Source organism: Macaca thibetana, chromosome 3, assembly GCF_024542745.1.
Source record: "Macaca thibetana thibetana isolate TM-01 chromosome 3, ASM2454274v1, whole genome shotgun sequence".
In the NCBI taxonomy this organism is placed as follows: Eukaryota; Metazoa; Chordata; class Mammalia; order Primates; family Cercopithecidae; genus Macaca; species Macaca thibetana.
The window spans coordinates 40854520-40872500 of NC_065580.1; the positions used below are offsets into that span (position 1 = coordinate 40854520).

Here is a 17981-nt window from a genome sequence, read left to right on the forward strand (position 1 = left end):
TTATAAACTCAAATAAGCAATAACACCCCAAATGAACCAAGAAAACAGTATGATAGGCCAGGTAAAATACTATGATATATAGTATTTAAATATATAGTCCATCAATGTACTAAACATAATTTATTCATACAATACAGAGCAATTATGGAAAATAATAAAAAAGGGAACTAAGTTATAAAGGGCAATATTGTCAGAGTTTATAAAATACAATTTATATAGCAACTGGAATATATCACATTTCTAATGCATATTCTTAAAATGTTTATCTTAGTCAAATATACGTATTAATCCAATATTTATTGAATACCTCCAATCTAGATAATACAAATATTAAAATAAAAATAAGTAAGACACATTCCAAGATCTCTAGAATAAGTCTAAAATTTTAACAAACAATATCAATGCAATGTGAATGGTGTCAATTAGATCAGAATAACCAACATAGATGTGAGGAATTCTGCTTCCTAAAATCAGAGAGGGCTTTATTGTGGAGGTAGAACTGCCAGAATCTAGAAGGAAAGTGGTTTCTTTAATTGAAGATGGAAACAATATTTTCAAGAGCACAGAGAGTGAAAATAGCTTTTCATATTTAGGAATTAGCAACTAGGTCAGTGAGATCTCATCTCTGGGCATCTGGAGTAGGCTGTGCTGGAGGACAGAGGTGGGAAGGTAGATAATTGCCACAACCAGAAAGAATCTATGCCAGGTTAAGGAGTCTAAACTTACTCCTATAGTCCGAACTATTGGTTTTGACATTGGATATTTTATCCCCTGGAGTAGACAAAGACTTTCAAAGGACACCCAGGCAAAATAGTTAAAGCCATATTTACACTTTTCTAAAACTGAGCTGAGAAACAACCTGTATTAGTCAGGGTTCTCTAGAGGGTCAGAACTAATAAGATAGATGTATATGTAAATGGGAGTTTATTAAGGATTATTGACTCACACAATCACAAGGTGAGGTACCACAATAATCTGTCTACAAGCTGCGGAACAAGGAAGCCAGTCTGAGCCCCAAAGCTGAAGAACTTGGAGTCCAAAGTTCAAGGGCAGGAAGCACCCAGCACGGGAGAAAGATGGGAGACTAAACCAGTCTAGTCTTTCCATGTTCTTCTGCCTGCTTTTATTCTGGCGGCACTGGCAGCTGATTAGATTGTGCCCACACAGATGGAGGGTGGGTCTGCCTTTCCCAGTCCACTAACTCAAATGTTAATCTCCTTTGGCAACACCCTCACAGACACACCCAGGAACAATACTTTGCATCTTTAAATCCAATCAAATTAACACTCAGTATTAACCACCACAGAACCCATGCTAGTTTTCTTGCTCTCCTCCTTTTTAAAAGAGAAAGACAACTACCGAGATCTTTGCCTGAATCAAAGACAACGGTTGATATAATTCTTTCAATGTTGAGAAACTGACTAGTAATTCTGATAGCTGCATAAGCTACATAACAAAACTGCTAACAAATTATATGCTTTTCATTTCCTGGATTTTAATGATATTAAAAGAGAATCTAGTTGAGTGGTGTATGGTAGATGCACCTGACGGCAATAACTCGACTTGCACATACCCTGAGAATGACCCCCTGTGTGGCAGATTCACCTGAAAGTGTGTCCAGAGTTCTTTACTAAGGAATCCAGGAGTGGTCAATTTGAGATTCATTCCTTATCTATGAGGAACATCTGAGCCCCTGGCCCTTCCCAAAGAACTTGGGCCATACGGCGGATCAGGCCCTTTGTTTTGGGTTAAATGAAGGTTGCCAGGTAAATGTTGCTACAGGGAGGGTGTTAAATGAAAATGTCATATGAACTGCATGCCTTTTACAAGCAGTTGCAGTTCTGCTTGGCTTGCCACCACTGGGTCAGCAAGTCTCCTATCCAGCCCACTGCTACTGGGCTTTCTTCCCTGTACGTAAGCCCTCAATATATCTCCATGGCTCGTTTGCTGGCTCTGGGTATCTTGGTCTGCCTCTTGAATCTGGTGCCATCCCCATCGGAGTTGATAGGGGTTCAGCACAACAAGCTGTCAGGTGATAGATTAACAACAGAGTTGATAGTAGAGTGCCATGTGATTTTTGGAATGTGACTTTAGGACTCTATGTGGCCCACAATTAAATGATACAGCTCAGAAAATAGAAACAAAATACTTCTTCAATTTCCATCTAGTTACACATTTGAACAAGTTATCCCAGTATTTCCATGCATAAAAAAATATAGAAAAGGAATTATACTAGGCCCTGTCTCCTAGCAGCTAGTAATATTTACCTGTAACTATATTAAATAATTGATAAAGCTGAACAAATGTCATTAAAAGACATACTGCCAAAAACCAAATAAATATTAATGACTTTTTTTAAAATTTGAAGATTTTTGCCCTGGTAATAAAGAGCACTGAATGTTTACATGATCATACTAATTTCAAAAATGCAAGTCTGGAGACAATATTAGAATTAAATGGAGAAGTCGAAAACATACAGGCTACAATATTCTTGCAAATAATTTCGATCAATTCTACACTGAACTTAATTTTACAAAATGAGATAATAGTTAATTAACTTAAATAACCTGTTTGATTATCTTATGCATCCTAGTAATATGACTTTCTTTGTTCCTGGATCTAATCAACCTTGCGACAGAAATGGCAGCTTGAGGCTGTTTTTGCAAATAGTTAGATGAAAACATGTTAGTAGAAAAACTACTTAAGAGTTTCAAAATATTTCTGTTAAATAGGAAGAAAGTCCAATTGATTTGACCTCTTTTCTCCTTGACTTCGCTTGGCCTGGCTCCCTAATTGAATGGCATTCAAATTGCTGCAACGTACACAAAGTTTTTCTTTCTTGAGCTTGACTCAAGAAAATGTCCTCACTTTCCCTCTGAGTTTTTGTGTGGAAAAGATTTCATCAAGTTACTGGTATAGTAATTTGTCTCTGTAACTTAATATCTACCAATTTACATTTAAATTATCTGACAAATTATTGGCTTTATGATGCCTATAAAACAGTACTAAGTCATAGTATAAAACTAATGCTAATGCAAAGCTGAGATACAGTAAATAAAGTACTACTAGTCTATAAGTAATGAGTAGCTAGATTGCAAGAAAATATAGGTTTGCCATCAATTTCCATGTGTAACTAATTTACAAAATACTGACTTGAAGCAATTGGCTATATGTCAGATATTCCTATCAGAATCAATGACAATTTTTTTAATGGTGTTTGTTCTACATATCTGCTTTATTACTCTACGGTTTGTGAGGAAAGTTTTCAAAACAGGTTATCTGTCTATATAAATTCAGCTTCATTTGAGAAAAAAAAAACGTTACCCTCAAATGATCATAAACTTGGAGACATGAATAAACTCAAATTCTGCAGCTAAAGTTTTCTTAACTGAGAATCTTATAAGCTCTATTGACATAAATTACAATTTTTAAGCATAACAGAAAGTGTAAACTAATTTGCATGAAAAAGATCATAAGCTTCACATATGAGGTAGTACTAACTGTTTCAATACACTCAGTATTGGTTTTCCTGCTAGACATTGTGCTTCTCAGGGCAGTTATCTTCTCAGTAACCTCAGGTGCTCAATAAATGTTGGTTGACTTGAATTGTCAGTTGTCAGAAAACAATGCACCAAAGTGAAGCCCCAGAAGCAGTCTCAGAAGCAAAAGTGTAGTTCTGACTTTCTCCTGCCCTTCTGTCTCTCAGGCCCACTCTCTCCTGAGTCTAGCCATAGAAACTAGAATCCTCTTCCCCAACTTGGGTCATAGAAATCAGACCCCTTTTTCCCAAAGCCAGCCATAAAACCTAAAAATATGACTCTTAACTGTTCCTCCACCTTTCTGTGTAAAAACTGGCCATACCCAGTAAGAAGAAATGCATGCTCAGAGAGGCCAAGAAAAATCTAGACAGATAGGCCTTCCTGGGTTTCACCACTCAGTCTATCGGCATTAAATCATAGCCTTTTTGTACAATTATATTTCTACATAGCTGTCTGTACTTGGTTGAACCTAAGAAGAAAATGGATAATTTTCCTGGTATCTTTGGTTCTCCATGAAGTTTCATATCACATGAAACTATGATTACACAAATTTATATACCTTTTCTACTGTCAATCTGCCTCTTGTCAGTGTTTTTTTCAGCAAAACTTTAGAGTGTGAAGGGGAAGCTTTTCCTTATCCTTGACGCAGAGAAGCTAAACACGACATGCAGCTGTTGAAAGACACTCACTCTTTTGACTGGTGCCAATGATGAATATCAGGACAATGTATAAAACAAGTTGGGGTTATTTACAGTCTAAGTCCATAGAAAGAATTCCTCCAACTCCCCACTGAAATTGACAAAAGGAAGAATGTCCAACTTCAAATTCATATGCCCCAGGTCCTAACCAATAAAACAGATTAATCTCACTAAAGCACCTAAATATCCATTAAATTGTAAATAAATCTGCTGTAAGAAAATAAGTACCTTAAGTATTTAAATTATACTCTTAACATTATTAAATGCTTTCACACCTTTAATTTTATATGCTCTTAGAGGATTTTAGACTCTCTTGTCTAATTATGCTTTCCATACAACATCAATACCTAAACTTCATCCAATCAATTTTCTCTTTTTAGTCATAAATGATCGAAATCAATTAATAGTCATTGAGGACGTACTTTGTACTTCGTTTTATGTTAGGCACTAGGACTCAGTGGCAAAACATAATTTCTACCAGCTTAGCATGTACATCATAGCCCCCAGTGCAGATAATAATCAAATAATTCGTTGTTTTAATCACAGTTGTTATAACTGCTATAAAAGACCATTGTTAATATAAAAATGGACATATGATCTAATCTAGGAATTGTGGAAGACTTTCTTTGGTCATTCTTGGAACTGAAGTTTGAGTTGGTATTTGATGGATGAGAAACTGGCTAGGCAAAGGGTGAGGATAGAAGAGGGTGGTCTCTAAGCAGAGAATAAAATACCTTGTAATAAAATAGTCTCACATTATGGTTTCCAGAACCAAAAATTCGTTTCAAAATCATATAATAGAACATGTAAGTTAAATGATATTTTAACCAACTTGAGAAATATCAAAGTTATGCTTGAAAAAACTTTAATAGTTAAAAATTTGATTTCACAATGAAAAAAATTATTTGCCAAAAATTATTTACCTTGTCATTAATGTGTATGCACTTATGGATACAAACCTGTCTTCGCTTACTATATGTACTAATTAAGCTTTGTACTCGAGTAGCTGCTATTCACACACAACTTTCACTACTTTCAATGAAGTCCTTTTTATAGAAATTTGTCATCGTTAATCACCAATGAAAATGATGTCTACAGAAAGAATAAAGATAATCAGAAATTATTATTTTACTTTTCCAGGGTTTGAAAAGAAATATTTTTAATGGATGTAAGAATAACATAGTTATTGCCATTGAGAAAATTTAATCTCCTTTAAGGTCTGTTTTATATTAATGAAAAGGAGGCTTTCAGAGAATTTCTAAAACATAGGATTATAAAAATATTATAATCAGGAAATGTTTTAAGTAAAAAATTTTAACAGATAAATGGTCATATTAAACAAATTATTAATGGAATATACTGAAATTCGTTTGTATGGTGTGTCAGTTTAATGAGAGTAAAATAAAATTGAAGGGAACAAAGAAAAACTGATCTTATTTATACTCAGTTGTCTCTAGATACCTATGTATCATAAAATATATGATTGAGAATTTTGCAAGTTTTAAGATAATGCATTTATTGTTTTCACTTATTTATATGTACACTTTTATAAGCTCATACATATAATCACATTAAAAATATGTATACAATGTTAAAATATTTTTTACAAAGTATAAAATGTGTTGAATTAGATATTTTACTTTAATAACTCAAAAAAGATCGGTTTGATTTCTTTTTTAATTAAAATATATCTCTAAGATTTTCCAAAATTCCATAACTTTTCTTATTAACATGGGATAAATGAACCTCTACTTTGTCTTTTTATATTCTTCAGTGACTCTTGACAAACGTGCACTGCTGAAATTGCAGGTGTCTGATAATCTTGCTCTTTACATTGTTCCATATAACCTTGTATTGACACTAGTATCAGTAAACATGAGATGATAAGTCTATGATGACTAAGCCTGCCCTCTCAAACTTCATGTTCACTCAAAAGGTCTGTATAAGCAGACACACAAAGAAAGATATATAAAATTATAAAAACGAGAATGTATTACCTTGTTTGATCAGGATTTTCTAACATTTTTACCAATTATCCCAAAAATATAATTAATAAAACACCTTTCATTCTCAAAAGTATGCTGGCTTGGATGATAAGTCATATGGTCATTCAATATATGAGCTGAGGTGCAGGGATAATTATGCAACTAAATAATATGTCAACCACATCCAGCTTAAGAAAGGATAAAAGGAAGAAATTCCAAAGATCTATTTTGCAGATATATACCTTCAACATGATATATCCTTTAATGAAACTGACCCCATCTATAATCACATTAAATGTAATTGGTCTAAATACCCCAATTAAAAGTCAGAGATTGTCATGTTGGATAAAAAAACAAACAAACAAACAAACAAACCATATGTTGCTTATAAGAAACCCAATTCAAATACAAAAATAAAAATGGCTAAAAGTAAGAGTGTAAAAAATATATACTCTGCTACCAATAACTACAAATCTGGACTGGCTATATTAATATTAGAGAAAGTAAATTTTATAATAAAAATATTAAGAGGTTAATTTCATAATGACAAGCAGGTTATTAAAATGACATAATAATTCTAGACATTTATATACCTCATAACAGAGCTTCAAAATACATACAGCAAAAACTGATAGGCTGCAAGGATAAAACAGACAAATCATCCAATATAGTCAGAGATTTCAAAAAGCTATATCAATAATTGACAGAACAATGGAAACTCAGTAAGAATATAAATAATATGAACAATTCTAACAATCAATTTTATCTAATTTATGTTTATAAAATACTCTATCCAACAGAAGCAAACTATACATTCTTCGCAAGTATATGCAGAAAGATATTCTTTTCCATAAAAATAATTGAAAAGGATTTAAGTCATACAATGTATAATTTCTGAACACAGTGGAATAAATTAGAAATAAATAAGAATAATATATCAGGAAAATCTCCAAACATTTAAAAACTGAAAAAACACAATTCTAAGTAACACATGGGTCAAAGAAGAAATTAAATGAAAAATTAAAAAGTCTTTTGATCTTAATGAAAACAAAAATAAAATACATAACAATTTACGGGAAGTCACTAAAGTAGAAATTAGAAAAAAATGCACAACATTAGATATCTAGTGAGATATTTAGTGAGAAAAGAAGAAAAACTTTAAAATCACGGGCTCATCTCCTACCATAAGAATGCAATCACAATCAAAGATCCAGCAGGATTTGTTTTTTGTCTTGTTGGGGTTTTTCTTGGTAGATATTAAGAAGCTGATTCTGAAATTGGTTTAGAAATGCAAATGATTTGGAATATAAACAAAATAACTTAGAAAAAGATAAAGTTGGAAAAATATACTATGTTATTTCAAGACATTACAAAAATACAGTAATTAACACAGTGTAACATTGACATCAAGATAGACAAACAGATCAACAGAACAAAGTAGGGCCCAGATATAGCCTCCAAATATATAAGCAAATAATTTTTTACAAAGCTGCAAAGGTGATTCAGCGAAGAAAGAAGAATTTTACCAACAAATGGTGCAGAAACAATTGGTTACTCATGCAAAAATATATGAACTGGGATCCAAAATTTAAACCATATAAAAAAGTAATTCAAACTGAGTAATATATATAAATATAAAACCTAAAACTCTACAATTTCTATATGAAAACATAGAACAAATTATTTTTCCTTTGGATTAGGACAAGATTTCTTAGTCATTACACCAAAAGCACAATACATAAAAGAAAAAATTCATATTACAAACTTCAAAAATAAAAACTTCTGCTCTTTAAAACACTCTAAGGAGCATGAAAAGGTAAACCTCAGAATGGGAAAATATTTATAAATTATATAACTCATAAAGTATATCTACCTAGAACATATGTATTAAAAAAAAATCAAAGCTCAATAATAAGAAGCAAACTGTGGGGGCTTGGCCTCCTAAAGTTTTGCTGAAAAGTCACTGACATGAGGCATATTGATTCATAGGAGGAAAGGCACACACATTTATTTAATGTGTATACATGAGAGCCTTCAATATGATGACCCAACCCACCAGAAAGGTACAGAAATTTATATACCATTTTGAAGTTATAGAAAGAATGCAGGCTCAGAGCATGGCCCAAAACAGGTTATTTTGATAAATTAGGTTTAGTGGCAAGACAGGAAAGCAAGGAAATTCCTTGTGGGCCTCAAGATCTTTACCCTAAAATAGTTCTGCTGAATTTCACACTGGCAATGTAAATTGATCGCTTATCTTCACAGGTGCAGGACAAAGGACAGAACTCAAAGTCATTCCTCTGCTCACCTGAGACAAATGCATACCTGATTGATTCTTCTGCCTTATTGTTTAGGTAAAAATGCAGATTCACTAAGCCAGACTAAGCCATAAGAGACTGTTACCTTACCCCCTTCTCACGTAAAAATTGTATATTCAGTGAAAGGCTGATCAAGGACTCAGAAGAATGCAACCATTTGTCTTTTATCTACCTATGACCTGGAAGCCCCCCCAACGCTTGTCCTCACTTCGAGTTGTCCCACCTTTCCAGACTGAACCAATGTACATCTTACACATATTGATTGATGTCTCATGTCTCCTTACAATGTATAAAAGCAACCTGTATCCCAGCCACCTTGGGCCTATGTTATCAGGCCCTCCTGAGGCTGTGTCATGGATTCATCCTTAAACTTGGCAAAATAAGCTTCATAAATTGATTGAGACTTGTCTCAGATACTTTTAGTTCATACTTACTAGATGTGAAAAGTCAAATTTCTTCAGAAGGAAAAAAAAATGTATCCACTAACACTATGAGAATTACAAGTGATAAAGGAAATTAATAGCCACAGCAGTTCTCACATTATCATTATCCCCAGCCTAAATTAGGTAGAGTTTGATCCCCATTGGTATCTATGCAGTTTATTATTTACAAATCTACTAACCTCTGAACTTTCCATACTTAAATATTTTTCCTTTTCTTCTTTTTTAGGCTAGACCATTTATTAAATTGCAAAATGAAACAGCTCATTTGGTTAAAGCATATATTATGCTCCTGACTTAAAACAAATTGAGCTTTTAATATAGACACTAATCTTAACACGCAGCATAAATAACTGAAGGGTAGAAAGTAGAATGAAACAAAATGTTTAATTTACACAATATTTCATAATGCATTGTTGAGGTAACCTTTGGCTTATAGAGTTACTTTCTGGAAGATAGAACAAAGTGCATTAGTGCCATCTCCTGGCTAGTATAATGATCCTGAAGATGTGTAAATTTCAAGGAAGTCCCTTAACTTAATACGTAGTTCATATTTACTAAAATGATAAAGAGAGGGACGAGAAGCTTATAGATTTCTCCTTTAATGGTAATGTTTCTTAAACAGAGTGAAGAATTATGAAGATTAAATATTTCTATAACAAGCTATTATTTTTTTCTTTTTACTTTTTAGTACCTTACCTCAACTTATAACATGAAATGTTGTAGTTTTAATATATTTATATAACGTATATTTATATAAATATTCATTATAATTATATAACATGTATTTACATATTTATATGCTATATATAACTTACAACATAGTTTATATTTAGTAAATAAGAATATATAATGAACTTATAGGGACATATATAAATTATATCATGTTATGACATTAACTTCCTAATTAAACAAGTAAGGATTCATGCTTCATGAAAACCTCTCTAATGTAATTTATAAAAGTAATTAAGTAGAATGTGAGGGAAAGCTATTAGAATCATGAGCTGAGGGTCTGCCATTCTCAGACCTGCATTTTCTGTTCTTGTTTAAGGAAATGTTTTCCAGTGGAAAAGTTTTAATGGCTTTATTTATTTATTTGTTTATTTATTATGCCTGACTTTTATCAAAAAGATTATTGCTATAAGCTCCACAGTCCTACATGCTCAAATTTAGCCTATTTCTTCATATTTTTAATTCAATAGAGATGTTATGCAGAAGTGCATTTTATCATTTTTCCATTTAAAGTTGTGGATGCTTTTTACTGCTTTCCCATTAAATTACTAATAATTTACATACATTTCAAAAATGATAACAAACATATACTTGATAAAATATTGTTGCCTAAATTCCTAACTAGGTATTGCTAAAACTGAGTAAGTCAAAGGACTAGAAAATCTTCAGCGAATGTTATGTTCATGAATGTAAAAAGGTTTTTCTTTTTGTTCAAAGATGTACCCACAACACCTAAAACAATATCTGATATATAGTAAGTGTTCAGTGTATATTTATTGACTTCTTAATAAAAGAGATAATTGGACATGAAAATTTATCACTAAATAATAAAATTAAGATACAGTTAGTTCTGGAAGTTTTGTTGGAACTTTACTATTTCTTATGTCAGAATATTTTAAATAGAATGTACACATACAAACACATACTCACATAGAATTCCTAAGCTACATTAATTGACAAATACGCTCTTAATATAAAGTTCTATGTTTGGTCCTCTTCTTTGCTGTCTGCCCACTTCCTCTTAGCAATTTTGTTCATCCTGGACATTTTAAATAGCCCCTCTAGGTAGATGACTCCAAAATCTCCACCTACAGCCACATCCCCTCTTCTATGGTCTAGACCCAAATCACATTTTTCAAACATTCTACTAGATATGCCTGTATATATACCTAGTATATCTGCTAAGTGTACTTGTTCTACAAACACTTCAACCTGATTATAACATCAAGCCATCCTCCCAGCTAATAAAACTTGAAATTCTATTAAACTTCATATACATGCTTCCCACTTCAGACCCCATACATACAAAGACACACACACACACACAAACACACAGAGACACAAACCACTTTCCATTCTTGCTGTCATATGCCCAGTTAAAATACTGATTAATTTTCACCAAGCCACATTCAGTAATCAGCTGCATGGCTATGAAGACTTTGGTCTCTCCTCACTGCAATGCCTCCTAATTCCCACTGCCATTTTAATCATCCTAGAGCAGCATTGCCTCAAAATATCTTAAGCAAAATACTAATTCACTGTGTTCGGTGAATAAAAGTCTCTGGCCAAATAAGTTAGGGAAAAACTAGACGTTTTTTAAAGTTGAAATCCATGTATTTACTACAGAGGCTAAAATATCCTACTGTGAATGTGAGCTTTCAATAAGAGAAAATACCATGCAGTTTTTCCCTCTCTTACTTGGACCTTAAACTTTTTAAAGTGAGATCATCTCCTGCACCAGTGCTCCATAGAAGATGCTTTGGAAAGTGCTGCTATATAGCATCATTGGAAGAACTTCTCTCCTCTGTTCAAAAATGTAATGGCAAAGAGAGTATACTCCAGAACTTTGCTGTTCAGTAAGCCAACTACTAAGCAAGGTGTGGCTATTTAAATGTAACTTAATCAATATTAAATATCACTTTTAAAATTCAGTTCCTTAGTCACAGTAGTCACATTTCAAGTGCTCAGCAGCCACATGGAGCTAGTGGCTGCCATAACAGACAACACAGATACAGAACATTTCCATCATCACAGAAAGTTCTACTGGACAGTGTTGCTCCAGAGAAAGACTGAGTTCAACTGTTTAGTAGTTGTTTGACACAGGACAAGATTCTAAACTATTCAGGACCTCTGTTTCCTTATCTATGCACTAAGGATAATTATAGAATCAACTCATAGAGCGAACTGTGGAGAAAAAGAAATTTTGTACACTGTTTGTGAGAATGTAGATTGGTATAGCCATTATAGAAAATCCTACAGAGGTTCCTAAAGAAATTGAAGATGGAACTACCACATGCCCCAGCAATCCCTCTTCTCAGTGCATACTCAAAGGAAGTGAAATTTCTGACTCACAAAGATACCTGCTCCCATTTTCATTGCAGAATTATTCAAAATAGCCAAGATACGTGACACGATTTGGCTGTATCCCCACCAAAATCTCATCTTGAATCCTACGTGTTGTGGGAGGGACCTGGTGGGAGGTAATCGAATTATGTGTGTGGGTCTTTCCCATGCTGTTCTCATGATAGTGAATAAGTCTCACGAGATCTGACGATTTTAAAAACAGGAGTTTCCCTACACAAGATCTCTCTTTGCCTGTCGCCATCCATGTAAGACATTAACTTGCTCCTCCTTGCCTTCCACCATAACTGTGAGGCTCCCCCTAGCCATGTGGAACTATAAGTTCATTTAACCTCTTTTTCTTCCCAGTCTTGGGCATGTCTTTATCAGCAGCATGAAAATTGACTAATACAATATGGAAACAACCTAAGTGTCTGTCAACAGATGAATGGATAAAGAAACTGCAGTGCATGTATACAATAGAGTATTATTCAGCCTCAAAAAAGAATTGAGAATTAGACTTGTCAATTGCCACAACATGAATAAGCCTGAAAGATATTATGCTAAATAAAGTAAGCCACATGCAGAAAGAAAAAAATTGCATGATCTCTCTTATATGTAGAATCCAAAACAAACAAACAAAACAACAACAACAACAACAAAAATCATTCAAGTATACAGAGATGGAGAACAAAGCAGTGGTTACCAGGGGTGGGTCAGGAAATGGAGAGACACAGTTCAGTGGACACAAAGTAGCAGATGTGTAGGAGAAACTAGTCTAGAGATCCAATGTACAACATGAGGACTATAGATAATATAATTACACTGTACATGGGATTCATACTAAATGAAAATTTAGCTGCTCTTGTCACAAAAATCACAAAAAAAATGAGTAACTATGTGAGATGATGGCTATGTTGATTTGCTATACTATCGTAACCTTTTACTATCCATATATATCCCATAACATCATATTGTATGCCTTAAATATACACAATAAATTCATTTGCTATAATAAAGAAAGAAATTAGCTAATACATGTGAAGCACTCAGAATAGGACCTGACATCGAGTAATAATTCAGTAGGTGTTAAGCAATAGTATTCATTTGTATTATTAAAGTCATTCTTCATCACCTAGTGGGTAAAAACCAAACTTTTAAATCTGTTATTCGAATCCTTTTTTGATCTGTCCCACTTGTCTTTTAGCCTTTCTTTCTGCTATTTCATTATATTCAGCTTGGCTTCTAATCAAAATCTCACATCCCAGTAAATATCTCATAAATAGCAGGCTCTGTACCTTTGATAAAATTGTCTCCTTTGCTAGTAATGCCCTGTTTACCTCCTATCATCACCACATCCAGATTCTGTTCAAGTCAAGATCAGATTTTACCTTCACTGCAAAGCAAGAAAGGAACTGTCATGCCCCTTACTCTGATGGCCTGCCCTCTGAATCTGTTTTTGGAAAACCCAATCTTGTTTAATAGTTATGTGTATGTATACCTTATTTCTTTTACATAAATTGTCCTATACACCAGAGTATATCTTATACACTGTGAGGAAAATCAACAAACATGTTCTAAATTAATAAATCATATTTTAATATAAAGACATTGGCTTTGCACAGTTCAGCCCCTCACTCTATTAAGTGACATATGCTATTTGTAACTGTACTTTCCATGATATTTACTATCTTTATATGAGTTTAAAATTTACTCTTTAATGGACATGTGAATGCTAAGGAGAAAATTTGTTTTTCCAATAAGAAAAAAAAGGAGCTCAGAGTAAGTTATTGGATCAATGGAATATTAAAATCCAATAAACTGTGTTATTATAAAGACACATTTTACTTTTAGAAACTGTTTTGAACCCCTATCTTCAAATGATTATTTCTAACAAATTTTATTCTAAGATAGAAATAAAAGTAAAAGCAGTATTCTTATTTGATATAAATTATCACTGAAATTTGTGTATACTTTCTGCCTATTTTAAATGCTGGTCATCAAGTGACAGAGGGAAAATGACAAGAACATTTTCATTCTGAATGAGCATAGAATGTAATTTCATGAATGTATAATAACACTTTTAAAAAATTTAAAAAGTCAATACACTAATTAAAAGTGCAGTTGGGCATGAGTAATCCAGATAGCTAGCAATATTTATAGATGCAATCTTTACATTGGACAAGCCAAATAATATATCCAATGTACCAGAACTTTTTTATTGTTAGAGATTGATTAATAGGAATTTTCAACTCCTTCTAGAATGCATTCAACATTTGTGAATGGAAAGAAATAATCAGTTTCCAAGAGGGCTTTAAAGATCTCTTAAGGATGAACACCCCACTATAACTTTACTATGACAGTGATAGATAGTAAGAGCTCAATTATTGATATAAAGATATTAATAATGGTAATAATTAATAATGTAGGTACATTTCTACTGTTTAAATCAGCTCTTTGTTTTACATATTTTGTTGCCAGAAAGCTGAACAGTTTAAAACCATTTAGAACTTTCATCTCCATATATATTAAATTCAGAAGGAAAATGGGTAATTAAAATTGATTAAAGATGTGCTCTAGATATGATATCAAAAAAAAGAGAGACAGACAGAGACAGATGCATTTATCTGAGTTACTAAGGTAAATAATTTCATATGCAAATCTATCATTGCCTCAAACAATCATTTACTACTTAATGCAAAATAGTTTAATCAAAAGCCATCCTTTGCTTTTCTCCTGTCCCATCGAAGCTTTTACTCTTCTTGGGCAAACACCTCAGGTAGTTATTGAAGTGAAAAACAACAACAACAACAACAACAACAACAACAAAACTCATGTTTTTATGCATTGAGATGAAATATATATTAAGTCCTACCCTAAGTAAAATTGCAAAGTTAAACTTGGCACCCTTCAAAATTTCTAATGCTAAATGACTCTCCTCCATCAGAAACACCAACATCACACAGAACACAATTTAAACTCTGTGTTTGAACTTTAAAAAAGAAAGAAAAACCTCTAATACTCCACTGAGTACTTCATTTGGGTGGGCTTAATTTAAAAGATTTAAAATATGTATTTAGCCAACTTTATGAGATATACAAAAGGAGAGAGATGTGTAACTATAACATATATAAGAAATATTACTTTATGGCTATGGATATTTTAATATGACTTCCAGAATCCATTTTTATAACTTTAATCTTCACAATTACTCCTGTATATAATTTGGAGCAAAAAATGTGTGTGATGTGGTTCTGTTGGGACATACATCAATTCTTTTTTCAATAAAAAGAAATTATTATAATTAACTAAACTTTACTAATTTTCTCTTCCACAAAGTTGGTATAAATTCTCAGACTGTACTCAATTGTATAGTTTACAAAGTTATTTCTCTGAGGAAAATAACTGCATATTTGCTTTCCTTGCAGAGTTTAATTTTTAGAAAAACATCACTCACAAAACAGTAAGTGATGCTAGAGGCTACACAACCCAGCAAAATGACAGTAAATGCCAGATACCATAGGATTTGGGGAGGTGGAGTTGGCTGAAATACACACAGCAGACTTCCAGGGAGAAAACAGCTAGTCGAAAAAGAGCTCCAGACATCTGCATAGACATCCTCATTATTTGCTGAGTAATGACAGAGCATACATACAGTTAAACTCCCAAAGTGGGGCAAAGAAAAACAGAGGAGTCTTAAACTCAACAATTTCCACACATGATATCTCCAACTGCCCAGTATGGAGAGTCTTCAGTTATTCTCCAAGACATTCAAACATTCAGTGTTTGAATCCCGGAATGATCAGACTATAAATATGTAGAGGCTGGAGGCTGGGGAGGTATATGCATATATAAAAATACACATTTTATCATAGCATATATTCATGATATATATGTGTGTGTGTATATATTATGTATATCTATATGTAAACATTTTATGTACATATATACAGAAAAAGAATGAATAAGCAGTTATCTATTAAATAATCCAACCTCCAAAAAAAATTTTTCTCTAGGTTACTGAAAGTCTTCCTGAGCTGCTATTTATTCCACTTTTGTGTTTATAGGCTTTTTTTTTCCTTTCAAATGAAAACAGTACTGTTAAGTATAATTAAGCCATTAACACCTTGGCCTAGATGATTTTCTGAGATCACAGAAGAAAGGCCTTTGTGAGATGCTGAATAGAGGTAAGTATTTCACCCTGACAATCAGGGAGGACCAAGTCTCCTGGTTCCAAACTATCCGTCTATTCAAAGGCATAGTTTTAGCTCTGCAAATGTGATTAGATTACACTCCTTACTAATGAAGAGAGCTTAAGAATTGCAATGTGCCACATAATCAATTGCTCATTTCTAAATGGAGTTTTAACAGCATGTGGTCATTAAGTTTTTATAATCCGTAAATTAGTTGAAAAGTGAGCAAGTCAGTTCATGACCATTTTTTTAGGTCTACATGCCAATCAGCGAGACAAATGAATTTTGAAACAGAACTAACCATTTTTTGGTTTCCTACTAATCAGGATATCATATCTCATCCCATCTAGTCTAATCAACCTGACTTGCTTCATATCTGAGACTCTATTTTCTGTGAATCAGTTTTTGTATGCCAAAAAAGTCATAAACGCCCCCTCCAAAATTTTAAAAGGACATTATACAAAGAAAAAAATGGCACAGCATTGCTTGAAAAGTCCAAAACAATTTAAAATTGAATAATTCAATAAATAATATTGTTTATTGAATATGTGCTAGGTGTATGGCACAATTCTGACTTGCCTGATTCACATACAAACCTATAAGGAAAGGCACTATTGTTTTAATTCACACTTTGTCAACGAGGAAACTGTGATGAGGCAATTTTAAATAACATTAACTAAGGCTATTTTTGTATTTAATAGCCAAGTAGATACACTCATTCTATCTAAATTTCCTAGTGTTTGAAGTATTATTTTGACAGAAAAACCCTCTTAAAATAGAAACTGGTAACTGTTAATACTGTAAGAAGTGGAAATAGTAATTATCCCACAGCTAATCAAATTTGAAAGTTGAGACTGCATCACGGTGGGTTTTTTCAATCTGCTTTCTAAAAATCAAGCCCAGGCTCATTTTATCCTTTAGGAAACCTACAATCCACGGTGTCCATCAACACTGCCAAAACAAACTTTCCCAGCAGAGTAAAGAAACTCTGGCCAATTCTATCAGCTCTTCATCACCCAGGAAGGACTACAAGTGTAGTCTGATCTCTGCCCCAACAGTAAGAATATCAGACCATATTTATGCCAGAAGATCTTTAAATAATTTTGATGAGAAACATTTTCACCAACTGCGGTGTGATCTCTAATCTTTGGCACATTTCCTTATAGATAAATATCTGCATATTGAAAAAAAAATTTTGCAAACAATTTAGTAATTTTTACCTACTAAAAGCTCTAATCTATTTGAAAAATGATCCCATGGATTGTACTTTCAAAAGGGCTAAGAATGCAGCATTTATGGATGCTATAGATAATTTGTTTTTGTGTTTGGCTTTTATATTCTTCGAACTCTGGGATCATTATCTGTTTGCCTCAACATGGCAGAACAGTGAGCTAATTCAACATAGACCAAAATTAGAAGTGCTACTACACAAAAATTGCAGTTTCAAATTTAAACAAATATAAAACATTTTGAGCAACAACTACGTGGCAACTTCAATTCTGTATGCTCTTTGGTACTTTACCTAGGTTTTCGGTTTTGTTTCCTAAATACTGATAGCCCCAGATTGCAGACCATTTCTCTTAAGCAAGCTCAAGAAAATCTACAGTACAATAAAACATACATATAAAGAAAGTTTCTGGATATTACCATGAATTTTTTTATAATTGGATTTTAGGTGCCATTTAAATTATTTGATAAAAACTCTTCTCATACTAGAATGAAAATTGGACAGTTAT

General features: G+C 32.9%; 1 long non-coding RNA gene across 1 annotated transcript in view; it reads right to left on the reverse strand.

Annotated features, from left to right (window-relative positions):
• Window positions 1-5151: 5151 nt before the first annotated feature.
• Window positions 5152-17981, reverse strand: part of LOC126951200 (uncharacterized) — a 66221-nt gene continuing 53391 nt past the window's right edge. Inside the window, exons 4-7 of the long non-coding RNA XR_007724384.1 lie at window positions 7406-7493; window positions 6816-6858; window positions 5984-6175; window positions 5152-5329 (exon numbers count right to left, since the gene is read on the reverse strand). This is a non-coding gene — a long non-coding RNA (uncharacterized LOC126951200). The remainder of the gene's footprint in view (window positions 5330-5983; window positions 6176-6815; window positions 6859-7405; window positions 7494-17981) is intronic.